The sequence below is a fragment of the Eurytemora carolleeae genome, unplaced genomic scaffold (genome assembly GCF_000591075.1).
Source record: "Eurytemora carolleeae unplaced genomic scaffold, Eaff_2.0 scaffold758, whole genome shotgun sequence".
Classification (NCBI taxonomy): domain Eukaryota; kingdom Metazoa; phylum Arthropoda; class Copepoda; order Calanoida; family Temoridae; genus Eurytemora; species Eurytemora carolleeae.
In genome coordinates, this window is record NW_019396651.1 from 1 (window position 1) to 14,589 (window position 14,589).

Sequence of the window (14,589 nt, forward strand, 5' to 3'; positions counted from 1 at the left end):
TAAGAAACGGTGATTAACAATAATTGTAAGAAACGGTGATTAAAAATAATTGTAAGAAACGGTGATAAACAATAATTGTAAGAAACGGTGATAAACAATAACTGTAAGAAACGGTGATTAACAATAATTGTAAGAATCGGTGATTTAAAATAATCGTCACATCAAAATTAAACATAAAACTGAATATTAATACGCAAGTACGTACTGGGATGGAATATTTCTTAGCTATAGCTAGCCAAACGGCTGAACCAAATTGACTAAACATTTTCGACGAAACCCATTGGTACCCTGGTGGTAACATAAGCTAAACAAAATTAAAATTTTTGTTGTTGTTATAAACTCGACCTTTATTTTCAAAGTGTTTTTTAAAATTCCGCAAGCAACGCCGGGCACTTTACCTGATCTATATTAAATACTTAAATTTGACGTGAGACTTGAGTTTCTTTCCCACCATAATGCTGAAAGCTTTAACTCTTCCTGTTTAAAAATAACCTATCTGGTTTATAATATTTGTCTCCAAGGTATTAAAACAATACAACTTATATCCTATAGATAGAAATGTAGATAGGTAGATCTATTGATAGAAATGCAGACAAAAATGTCTATAGATAGAAAGGTAGAAATGTCTTTAGATAGAAATGTAGATAAAAATGTCTTTAGAAAGGTAGAAATGTAGAAAGGAAGAAATGTCTATAGATAGAAATGTAGATAAAAATGTCTATAGAAAGGTAGAAATGTAGATAGGTAGAAATGTGTTTAAAATTTTTTTTATCATTATGATTTATTTGTCGAACACATAAAATTGGTTCAGAGATTAGATTAGAAATTAGAAAATGACTATAATTCAATTTATACATAAGTTTTGAACTAACAGCTTTAATTCTTCTCTAATGTCGTCTTCTTCACAGTCCCGGAGGTGTAACAGGAGATGCTGCAGACATTCGATATTATCTTCTTCTTAAATGCTCGGCGGCCCAAATTCTTCAAAGATGTCTCTCGGCGGGCTGTTTAGTATATCTAGTTAGAATTCGTCAGAGATATTTGAAATGTTGCTTCCAAAGTCGTAGACTGTTAATGAATACCCTTCGTTAACGATCGTTAACGACCTTTTCGTTTTTGAAAGTTCAAAACGAGTGGTTTGTTTTCAAAAACGAAACGATCGTTTTAAGAAAAAAAAATAAAAACGAAACGAAAAACGATCGTTATTTCGATCGTTTTTAAAAACTATTAGCAACCTTATATCCAGATATCGATCCAACTTGCCAAATCAGTGGATTCCAACTATTCAAAATAGACTGGACAAACTTCGCAAATCGTCTCAGCAAGAGAACTTTCACAGAGTTGAATTTTTTAGAAAAATTCTTCACAAAATATGTATTTGTAGGCTGTGACAAGTTCCAGCAAACTTTAACTGTAGTATTCCAAGATCGGTAGGTTTGACAGGCATATTCACTGTAAAGGTTCCAAATATTGCTTCCATAAAAGGAACAGTGGATAACTTTAGCAGTGGTGAGCAGAAATGGAAAATTCCCAGTAACTCAGTAGATGATCCAATGTAGGCACCTCTAGCCTTTCTGCAGTCTATATCGTGTGAACCTGGTTCATAAATGATACGACCAAGATGGTCAACCTGACTGACCCAGGGCAGCTTCTGATGATAAAGGACGACCTCCACCGGTTTTCTTTTGCACGTCCACAAGTAACATAAATACATTTGGACTTGGATTTGGATGGATCTGGATTTGTTGAAAAGGAAATATCATGCTCCTCAGCATACTTTTCACAAAGTTGTAGTAGGTTTTGTAAACCATTTCTGGTAGGAGACTATAGCAGAAAATCATCACAGTTTGCCACAACACCAAGGAAGAGATCCCCAATATAGCAGCCAAACCCACTTTCTCTAAGCTTTACAAGCAACCCGTCCATGTACACTATAAATAGGATAGGGGGATAGACAGGATCCCTGTCGTGTACCATTTAGTATACAAAAGGAGTAGGAAGCTGTTTGTGTAGCTGTAGATAGAAATATTTACACGCATAGAAATGTTTCTTCAGAGAAATGTTTTTAGATAGAAATGTGTATCGATAGAAATGTTTATAGATTAAAATGTTTATATATAGAAATGTTTAAAGATAGAAATGTTTATATGAAGAAATGTTTACAGATAGAAATGTTAATATGGAGAAATGGTTATAGATAGAAATGTTTATATGGAGAAATGTTTAAAGATAGACATTTTTATATGGAGAAATGTTTATAGATTAAAATGTTTATCTATAGAAATGTTTATAGATATAAATGTTTATATGGAGAAATGTTTATAGATAGAAATGTTTATATGGAGAAATGTTTATAGATTAAAATGTTTATCTATAGAAATGTTTATAGATAGAAATGTTTAAATGGATAGAAATGTTTAAATGGATAGAAATGTTTATAGATAGAAATTTTTATTTGGAGAAATGTTTCTATGGAGGAATGTTTATATGGAGAAAAAATATAATAGTATTAGAGATGCCTTTCCTCATTGAGCTATACACATTATTGCATTACAAAACAGTAAAGGAGAAACCGATACTGCATGGGCCGGTGGTAACAACTTTAGAAATAAATAAACTGAGTTTAGGAATTATCGAATCTTGTTTGCACGTCAAACAAGATAAATCGAAATCTTATTTATTTTTTAATAATAAATCCAGTTTGTGGCAACAACTCTATTTCTTTGCTTTACTTATGCATAAGATGAAAATCAGACGAGTTACTAAGTCGGACTAGTAATGGACTAGTAATGGACTAGTAATGGACTAGTAATGTCGCAGAAAGTTAACCTTCTTCAACCTAGTTTAGTGTGAGCTATATTGTATTTAGTTTAGTGTGAGGTATATTGTATTTAGTTTAGTGTGAGGTATATTGTATTTAGTTTAGTGTAAGGTATATTGTATTTAGTTCAAGTTGAGCTATATTGTATTTAGTTTAGTGTGAGGTAAATTGTATTTAGTTCAAGTTGAGCTATATTGTATTTAGTTTAGTGTGAGGTATATTGTATTTTGTTCAAGTTGAGCTATATTGTATTTAGTTCATGTTGAGCTATATTGTATTTAGTTTAGTGTGAGGTATGTTGTATTTAGTTTAGTGTGAGGTATATTGTATTTAGTTTAGTGTGAGCTATATTGTATTTAGTTTAGTTTGAGGTATATTGTATTTAGTTTAGTGTGAGGTATATTGTTTTTAGTTCAAGTTGAGCTATATTGTATTTAGTTCAAGTTGAGCCATATTGTATTTAGTTTAGTGTGAGGTATGTTGTATTTAGTTTAGTGTGAGGTATATTGTATTTAGTTTAGTGTGAGCTATATTGTATTTATTTTGGTGTGAGGTATATTGTATTTAGTTCAAGTTGAGCTATATTGTATTTAGTTTAGTGTGAGGAATATTGTATTCAGTTTAGTCTGAGCTATATTGTATTTAGTTCAAGTTGAGCTATATTGTATTTGAGATTTTTTTCTTTTAAGAATCCTTCTTGGATTTAACGCCATGTTGTATCATAAAAAGAGAAGAAAAAACACAAACAACGGACAAACTTATCATTGGACTCCTCTTAAATCTATTTAATTTAAATGTTTTGTTATCATTATTGAAGTTAGGTTGAAAAAAATAATCAAAATAGCAAAGAACTTTTTTCCACCTAATTGTTTTATAATTGTACTGTTAAAATAATTATCAATTTGTAATTCTAAAATCGTTCTGTAGACACAGATACATGTACTTTAGCAATAAGCTTTATCTATCTATCTAGAAAAAGAATTAATATTCGAAACCTGGTATTGTCTAACCTACTAGTAAAGATGGTGAGGCTGAGTAAAGAAAGATATTTACTATTGAGGTAGATTATCTGTTTTCCTAAAACAAGTAAAGTAAACATTGGAACCCGGGGTCGGGGAAACATACTTTCTACATACAAACAAACATCCTAACACTGCATCCTATAAACGTACAAACATGCTAACATACAGCATACTAACATACAAATTTCCCACCATAAAAACATACAGACATCCTAACATACAAACTTCCTAACATACAAAGATCCTAACATACAAAAATCGCAATGAACATTATTGTGAACTAAACATAAGGATATTGACTCGAAAAGGGCGGCGAAAATGGAACTAAGGAAAGGCAACTCAAGGAAGCGGAAGGAGGAGAATATGGGTCGGAACCTAAATAAATAAATAAATGATTGTTAATAAAGATTAAAATAGTTGGGTGTAATTATAAATAAATGAGTATTATTGTGAATCGAACAATTGGTTTTGAAAATATGTACCGTTGAGAACTAAACAAAGGCTTAAAAGGTACTGTTGTGAATCGATAAATAAAAGGTTTAGAGGGTACTGTTGTGAATCAAACATAAGGAACTTATGATCTAGAATTGTATAGCATGGGGAATAGTTGTTGAATTGTAGTTCTAAAGCGATTTTATGAAATAAATATTCATTTGGTTAAAGGAATTTCACTGTTTGTTTACAAAATGATTCACTGGAATTGTGTTTAAAATTGTTTCTTTTTAATGAGCTTTAAGTTTTATTTGCCACATGTGGATTTTGTTTACTTTTATGCAGAGACCTTGAAATGTTTGGTTTGGAAAATGAACAGAGGGTCTAACAGAGGTACAATTTGTCAGAGACAACCTTACAACAGAGTAGATTATGGGATATGGTTCACAGTGGCCCCAGGAGGGGTTCGAGGATGTAAAAGTTTATAGAGGAGAGGAAAGTAGAACCATAACCCATAAGATATTTATTTGTGGTTTGATTGATTGATTGGTACATTACAAGTGACATATTGTCGCAGTACATGTAAGAATATTATTAATATTGTCGAACTATCAAAGTTGATACAGAAATACGATGTCATGAATAATCTGTTGCAAGTTAAAGAGTAGTTTAAAGAATTGGATGTTTAAATAAATTAAATGAATTGATTATTATTGATTGATTGATAAAATAAGAAATATTATATTGTTGTCGTGCATGCAAGATTGTTTCCTTTGAGGAAATATAAAAGAATGAAATTGGATGTTAAATAAATTGCTCAATTATAGAATTTAATGCTTTATAACGAGTTTGATTTCCTTTGTGGGTAACTTTGCCGCTGTTCCCAGCGGAGAGCTGTGGTTCCGGCGGGTATTGGCAAACTTTCCCTTTATTTTGAAATTGCTGAAATGTAGTTGATTGAAAGTCAATTAAAAAAAATAAAATATAAAATAAATAAAATTAATGAAGATAATAAACAATAAATTTAATGGTTTTCATTCAATAAAACTAATGTTCCTGCGGAATAATTATTCTACTGTTTTGGACTTGCAGGATCTGTGTGGAACTCATCTTGAGCTGAGTGATGTTGGGTTGATTATTCCGGAGCTAGATCTTCAGCTACGGAGTCTTCTGCTAGTCCTTCAATTGTTTCCTGGGGGAGCTGTTTCTCTACATCAATGAAGGGAAATAACTGGTTCAGATGACAGTCTACGATGATTTTGCGCCCTCCTACTTCTCGGCGGTAGCTTATGGTAGAACCGTAGATATCTCCGTTGTTCCTGGGGAGTAAAGCTTCTACTCTGGCTGCTGAGATTGGATGACGGTAGATGGGTTCATCCTTGGTAATTGGTATAGTGTTGTCCTAGAGAAATTCGGAATCCAGGTCATCTCCGGAAGGGATTCCTCGGTGTTTCTTGTGAAGATTGAGTCGAAACTTGAGCAAGAAACGATCCTTGAGACAATCCAGCGTCATTCCCAAGTACTTGCTGACACCATTTTCACCTGAACAATCCCAAGATTTGACCTGGAACCCACCTTTGCCAAGAATTTACCTGATTTCATCTTGAAGAGCTGATAGTTCACTGATGGAATCGGCTCTGACTCCCCAATCATCTATGTATTTATCTTGTGTGGCTTGAAGGATGGCATGTTGGAGGAGGGGGGGGGGGAGCTTCTTGGATAAATTTCTGGATTGTGGCAACCTTGGCACGGTAGTATAATCACCGGACGCATTGTCTCCTAACTGGATGGCTCGGTCTCGAAAGTATCTCCAGGTAGGGTTGGGAGTAGGTGAGCCGGAAAAAGAGTTAAAGGACAAACACAATCCTGAGGGATGAGTTCTTTTCAGTGGTGAGTACGGACCTAAAGAACTTCATGATGTCATAGACTGCATAGTAAGGGCGACTCCTGGAGCGCATGAGGATTCCTATGAGGCTGGGAACGTTTCCAGGGGCAGGTTGAGTAACGTCATTGAGGCTGAGGCAAGATTCTGTACGCATAAAGCTATCTGTGGTCATTCTCACTTTGGTGGAGGTGCTAGTGCTTGAGACAACAAAGTTGTGTGCAACAAAGTGGAGCTGATGATGCTTTCTGTGATCCTCAGGGTTGATTTCCACATAGTTACCGTTGTCGATCTGCTGCTGGATGTATTTGTCCATCTCTGTGGTGATTTCGGGCTTGTTGGAGATCTTGTTGTGCAGTATATGGATTCTCTTGGTGGCACAGTAATAGTTTTCACCAAGGTTGGCTAAATTGGACTTATACAGGTACTTGACACAGGTCTTGTTCATGATGGGGTTCGCGAAGGTGTTGTCCATGATGTCCTTGACACGATTCTCCTTGATCTTCTGTGCAAGTAGGCTTCGGTTCGAAGGAGTGGTGAACTCCTCTGCGGAATAGAGGGGTACAAGGTTGTCTTGCAGGGCCTGGATGTTCACAGAGTGGATGGAGGATGAGATGATTGGCTCCGACCAGGTGATCATGTTGGGAGAGATAGTGCTAAACCTTGAGAGTCCTGTTCAATCTCCTTGGGAAAATAGAAATTATTGTCTCCACCCAGTAATGTAGAGACCTGTTCGGAGTGTTGCGAGGTCGAGGATCCCACCAGTGACCTCCACTTGCTGAGGACTGGGAATGAGAAACCAGATTCGTTGTTGAGGTCCTATTCAATGGCGGAGAGGGTCATTGTTGTCCCGGGTAGTCTTAATTTGACCGCCGTGATGAGGATGGTCATCCCCTCACCTGCATAGGTCATCACCCTTATCTGTGAGGAGGTCCCTAGGGAATACATTGAAGTATTTTGGCTCCAGATAATTATTGAAAATTTAGTGAGTAGATATATAAGTGAGATTTGTGCAACAAAACAACAAAAGCGAGGTAGTAATATTTTTCTTTTTTCCTAAAGGCTTGTTAAACTTCCCTCTAATATTTGAAACCTTCTTTCCAAGGTTTAAATCCTTCCTCCCCAGGTTTAAAACCTTCCTATCAAGGATTGAAACCTTCCTCCCAACGTTTCTATTCTTCCACCAAGATTTAAAACTGTCCTACCAAAAATTGAATCCTTCCTTCTCAGGTTGAAATAATCTCTTCCGATGTTTAAATCCTTCTTCCAAAACTTAAATCCTTTCTTCCAGGGTTTGAATGTAGCAAAAAGCACGTGACCAGTATACTGCTCTGCCATTGGTGATAGTTTGGTCACTGATTTAAGTTAAAGATTTTCTAAATTTTACATATATGAACTTTCGTATAATTTTAACACAGTTGTATATCAATTTCACAAGACAGGAACATCAGATAAAACTTTCATGGGTCGAGATCAAGAGCTAAAGTGATAGCCTATACCCCCTTTCATTTTTCCTTTACAGTCCCTTTAAATCTACACAATTAGATCATTTATCCAGAGAGGGGACTATACACTGCATATCAAGTGCCCTTCCAGCTACATGAAACAGTTTAACCTAGAACTTCAAACACAAAATAATTAAAAAATGTCGTCTTGAAAATTTTTCAATGGGTTTATACTATTATCCTAAATCTCAGGGATTGTAAAATAAATAAGGAGCCATGAAACATGCTGTAACAGTTTTAAAGAGCTCCATGTAATTATTCAATCAACAAATCAAATACCTCCAGCATTCCATTATCAGTTTAGAAGACGACATTTTATCAATTCTTTTGATGTCTTCAAAGTTTTGGGTTAAACTATGTTAAACTGACTTGAGTATTTATGTTGTAGATATTTTGTGATAGAGAAACCACTGTTACCTCCTCCTTGTTACTTAGATATAAAGGTTTACTTGATATAGATGTGAATAGGACATGCCATAGTGTAAATAGATATAGGAAAATTTAAACAAATTTTTGCATACTTATTCCTTCATCGTCTATAATATATTCGCATACTTTTTTGTAAGTTTTGATGCAATTTTCCGAAATTTCCTATCTTTTCTCGAACTTTTATATTTGTGAAAAAGTTTTGATAAGTTGACAGATTAATGAAGGAGGGGGGGGAGGGGGTTTACCTATAAGATGAGATGAAACTCCACAAAATCTCCTTTTTTCTTTTATATTTTCTATCAATGAATTTGTAAACTTCTATGTTCTCTAATATCTTTTAATCAAGAGGATATCACGCTCTTGGATTCTTATCTAATTTAATGCTTTTAGACTTTTTTTTTTACAGTGGGAGGCGTTTCTATCAACACCATGAAGACGACTTTCGATTTCATTTTTGATTTAAACTAATTGCTGGATTGCAAATAAACATAGAAGTCGAGAGAAGCTGTCAATTTAAAAAGCTCTGTTTGATTACTTGTAAACTTGTAACTCGACGAAAAAAACTTTTTAACAATCAAAACTTCCTTGTCATTATCAATTAGTCATCATCAATCTGGTATTTTCTAGTACATACATCTTTGCAACTTAATGGTGTGAATATTTGAATATACGACATCAGGTTGCAAATATATAAGGATTAAAAAATTAGATTTTTGGTTCGAATAATTCTTTTCAGTGTTCTCAGAATCAAAAAACGTCAATACAGTAGTGCTTTTGAACTAGAACTGGAAGTTGATGTATCATTAGGGTTCTTGGAAAAGAATTAAGTCTTTGCATGGCACAAACTCTGATTTTCTGAACTCTGAACTTTTTTCGTAGATCTAAGATATTTCAAACTTGGAATTCTATTAAATCTAGTATAATTAGTAAATATTAAAGATTTTCTCCATCAGGTTGCATTAAAGATATAGAAATTAGAAAGTTTGAGTTTGTGGCAAATTTTGGCAAAGTTGTCTTTCGTAAATTTTTATTAAAAGAAGGCAATATTTCCAGTAAGGGATTTCAAGAAAACTATTTTTAGTTTAAATATTTCCTTGGTAAGGTCAGAATAAATATTCTTGGAATATGAATATTCTAACTAATAACAAACAAAAGTTTTTTAAAAATGTAAATGTTTCGCACATTTTCACATAAAAGTGAAAAATCTTTAACCTTTGAAGTCATTAAAACTCCAAATTTTTCTTAATATCCATGATAAAATTGAAAAATTATAATTTAATTAAATTTGGATTTCCAAAATTCATTCAAATATTGGAATCAGATTGAAAAGAATTTTTAAAAAATTTTAAAAAGATATTTAAAAAAATGCAGTTTATTTTTTTCCCATACGATAATTTACATTTTACACAACAAGTTTTAGGAGGTAACAGTGTTTTGGAATTATCTAATGAAGAAATGCATTTAAATTGAAGGATACAGTTCTCATGGATGCATTATTTCAATAGGTCCCTAGCCAAAGTTTAATTGTAAATTCTAAAACAATTTCCTCTTTATCTGTAAATTCCAGAAAGAGAAATATAAGAATATCAAATTCAGAAAGATCTAATTTTCTAACCCTTATGTTTTTGATATTTAAAACTTTTAGTATTTGATCCAGCAGAATTCTTAGTTTGATTTATCATGAAGCAATAGGTTGGGAAGGTATAAGGATTAGTAAATTAGAATTTGAGGTTAGTATAGCCAAGTATACCATGTTTGTTAGCATCTTTGTTGAAAGGAATTGAGTTTTTGTCACAAACTCTGATTTTCTTATCCCTATATCTTTGTATTTTAATGTCAGAGACCTTAGATATTTCAAACTATGAATTATTTTAGTTCAAATAATAATAGTTTAATATCAAAGGCTAACACCGTCAGGTTGCAAAGATATAGTGACTTGAAAATCAGAATTTGTGGCTAAAACTAATTTCTTTTGTAAAAATTTTGTTATTGTAGAATCTTTATTTTTCTAATTCTTATTTCTAATAGCTTAAAGAAAGGTTCTTGTAATTTTTAGAAGGATAAAACAAAAGCGATTGTGAAATAGTGATTTATAAAAGAATGAATTTTGTTAAATCTCTTTTATTACATTTTGACAAAATTGAAAATTCTATTTGTTATTTGGCAAACAATAGTAAAAAATATTGTTCACATTTCAAAATGAAATTTTTCTTATTTTAAGAAAAAGTTCAACTTTGGAATGTTCAGCTCAAAAACACTTGCCAAAAGCTTAAATTTTCCAATCCCTTTATCTTTGTATAAGCTGATGAATTTCCCCGATCAATTTTTTGAGGTAAACCTATAAATAAATATAGATCGCTATAAAAGTTAAAACTTCTTTGCTAAAAAAAATCTGCCTCTAATAATATTTTCGAACATATTGTGTAGTAAACAAAGATATATATCCATAGGGTGAAAGAAGTTTATCTGAGAAAGTTCCAGAGAATAGATAACTCTCAGATCCGTGAAACAAAAACTCTTTTTGCCAAATTTTCGGTTTATTTAACCATCTTCAGGGCATATTCTTGCTTTAACTCGACCAAAGATATATATATATATATTGGGATTGCCAATATACTACTGCACCAGGAGGATATCAGTAAGATTATGTTGCCTCCTTTAAAATATTCTTCACATGATATTTTATATTTTATAAATATAGGGTTACTAAGGATGAGTTTTCAGAGACGATTAATCTATAGGTATAGTGTACTCATAACTATATAGGTAAACTGTACTTATACTTTAAGGATAGATTGCACTTTTAATCCTAGTAGAGTGTACTTATACATATAAAAGGTAGATTGTACTTCTAGTCCCTACTTCTACAGTATAGGGTTTACTCTTTTTTTTTACTTAAAAGAACAAAAATGTTGGAATGTTTTTAAATAATTTCATAAAAAACCAAGAAATTCATATCAAAAGAATTGAGTCTTTGCCACAAAACCAAATTTTCTAATCTGTGTATCTTGATGATGTAAACCTGTAAAGCGACGTAAAATGACCGCTCTCCTGTTCAATATAAGAATACTTTTCCAGTAATCACATTAGTCCGATTTCTTTGTCCGGTTCTAGCTATGATTTAGCTGCGACTTCCTAGCTTAGCTATGAATTTCTATTTGTTAGTCCAAAAGCAGAGCAAGATCAAAGCTTAGGTTAGTCGGAGCCAAATCATAGCTAAATATCAGCTGATGGAAATCTCACCTGAGGTTGGATTTAGCTTCGACTTCACAGCTTAATCACAGCAAATGGGAAAAAACTATTCGCCATTTTTATGCATTCACCATGATTTTGGGTACAAATAAGCAACAACTAAAATTGCAAAACATGAAAATAGAGACCAGAAATAATATGCCAAGATGCATGGTTCAGAAAAATGAAAATATTTCTACGATTTTTAAAAATAAACCTAAAAATAATATTTTTTCAAAAGATATTTTTTAACTTTTTAACTAATAGATTAAAAAAATATTTTCTAATAAATGCTTTTTAAAATAAAAAATCTAAATTTTCTTGAAAATATTTATTTTTATTTTTGAATACTAAGAAAGGATTTTTTTAAAACAAAAAATATTATGTCAGATATTTTTATAGATTTTATTATTTCTGTTATTCTCTTTTTATTCTTCATCTTTTATCTCTATCTATCTATCTATGTTTTTATTAGTGTATCCATCTATATATTATTTATCAATCATTTTACAATTTTAAGGCCAAAAATCAAAGACGACTTTTAAAGGGGTTGAGAAAATATGAATGCCCCACTAAATTTTATTTTTTGCTGTCAGTTAGGAAGACCAGCTGTCATCAAATCATAGTCAGAGCAGCTTGGATTGGATTCATAAAACAAATATTTGTACTTTGACTAGATCTAAAATCATACAAAATCCAACCTCAAAATTTTGACTTATGAATGAGCTTTGACTATGATCTGAAATCTAACCTTGTAGCTGTGATCTCAAATCATAGTTAGAGTCAAAGCAAGTTACAGCTCGATTAACGAATTGGACAAATGTTTGTATAAGAAACGGCTCGATCTATGTTTCTCACTCGATGGGTTTAGTCATGCACTGGGGTCCGAACAGTACCAACGGAGTAGACACAACATAAAATAAAACTGGTTTATTCGAGTAGAGTACTGCAAACTTTAAAGAACTCTCGTCTCTGCTTCAGGGGCATTCCATCATTAGACCAGAAACTCTAGGGGCGTTTCATCAACAGATCGAAACAAAACTGTAACGTTGATTTTTAAAACTTAGTACTTCTGTGATCTAACCAAATTTATAGTAAGTTTGAAGTTTGAAGTTATACAACCTTGGGTTGCAAAGTTATGAGGTGTTGGTGGCAAAGACTCCATTTCTTTTATTGTTGTTAATAAGCTCATTGCACAAAGATAAAATTAGCAGAGTAATAAAAAAATAAAGGCCAAGGTTTTTTTTTATTTATCTCAACATTATACGCAATTGCTGCTTAGATTTGATAACTCATATTGACAGCAGAAGAATGAAAAACAATAATCAAATAAAAGATTTTTATGAAATTGAGATAGGTCGTTAAACTACTGTTGCTGGCTGAACTACATATACCTCCGTTAAGTTTACATCTATAAAACATGGACAAATCTGGAATCACTGATTCGAGATAATTGGTTTAATCGTTCCTGGTTAGACCTAGTTAAAATTAATTATTTCCAGTCCCAGAAGGAAGTAAAAAGATTTTTTTATCACTCAGATAAAGGTTTAAAGGTACCTCTGTGAATCGGACATGCGCCTCTTTTTTTTTTTAATGGAGTGTCACTTGAAATCGAGAATACCGTAAATTTTTTGAATTATATTTATTAAAATAAGTTTAAAAAATATATTAAAAGGTTTAAAACTCAGGTTTAAAACTTCGGTTTCTAACTCATTTTTAAAACTCAGGTATAGAAATTAGGTTTAAAACTTAGGTTTAGAACTCAGGTTTAGAACTCAGGTTTATAACTCGGGTTTAGAACTCAGGTTTAGAACTCAGGTTTAGAATTCAAGTTTAGAACTCAGGTTTAGAACTCAGATTTAAAACTGAGCTCAGGTTTAGAACTCAGGTTTAGAACTCAGGTTTAGAACTCAGGTTAGAACTCAGGTTTAGAACTCAGGTTTAGAACTCAGGTTCAGAACTCAAGTTTAGATCTCAGGTTTAGAACTCATGTTTAGATCTCAGTTTAAAACATAGGTTTAGAACTCAAGTTTAAAACTCAGACTTAAAACTAAGCTCAGGTTTAGAACTCAGGTTTAGAACTCAGGTTTAGAACTCAGGTTTAGAACTCAAGTTTAGATCTCAGGTTTAGAACTCAGGTTTAGATCTCAGTTTAAAACTCAGGTTTAGAACTCAAGTTTAAAACTCAGGTTTAGAATTCAGGTTTAGAACTCAGATTTAAAACTGAGCTCAGGTTAAGAACTCAGGTTAAAAACTCAGGTTTAGAACTCAGGCTAAAAACTCAGGTTTATAACTCAGGTTTATAACTCAGTTTAAACTCAAGTTTAGAACTCAAGTTTAGAACTCAGGTTTAGAACTCAGGTTTAGAACTCAGGTTTAGAACTCAAGTTTAGAACTCATGTTTAGAACTCAGTTTAAAACTCAAGTTTAGAACTCAAGTTTAGAACTCAAGTTTAGAACTGAAGTTTAGAACTCAGATCTAGAATTCAGGTTTAGAACTCAGGTTTAGAACTCAGGTTTAGAACTCAGGTTTAGCACTCATCCCTACTGCATAGCCAGAAAATAGATTAAGATATATGCGAGACAGTGCTAAAAAAGTTGTAAAAATATTATTTCAACTTACATCTCAAGATTTGATTAATATTATAGAAATGAACATTTTCTAGATTTACAAAACAATACAGAATTCGTTGATTAAATTATGGTTTTCAATTTTGCAAAGTTGCAAACTTTTTATTTACATATTTTGTTTGGAAGAATGATTTAGTTTGAAAAGAAAAGTTTCAACCAATGTTGATATTTCTGAAAACAGAAATGTATTTATATATCTTCAGAATAAAAGTTTCAACCAATGTTGATATTTCTGAAAACAGAAATGTATTTATATATCTTCAGAATAAAAGTTTCAACCAATGTTGATATTTCTGAAAACAGAAATGTATTTATATATCTTCAGAAATGTTTATTTAAGGCAAATACCTGATGTACAGGTAAGATATCGCTAATAAACCACAAAATTAAATTGGACAGAAAATGTTAAACCCCTAGATCAACCCTTTTTCCCGTTAAACATTGTAAATTACATAAAATACAGATTGTTTTCTAGTTGTGGGTAGCGGTGGTAAAAATTAATAAATTATCGGTAAATCCATTAATGCTTAAAGAAAAATCCTAACATAAGATAAATTGGATCGGCATTTTTCAAAAGATACTTTATATGTGTGTTATTTCTTAGCAAAAATTTATTAAAATACTAATGGCATTCGT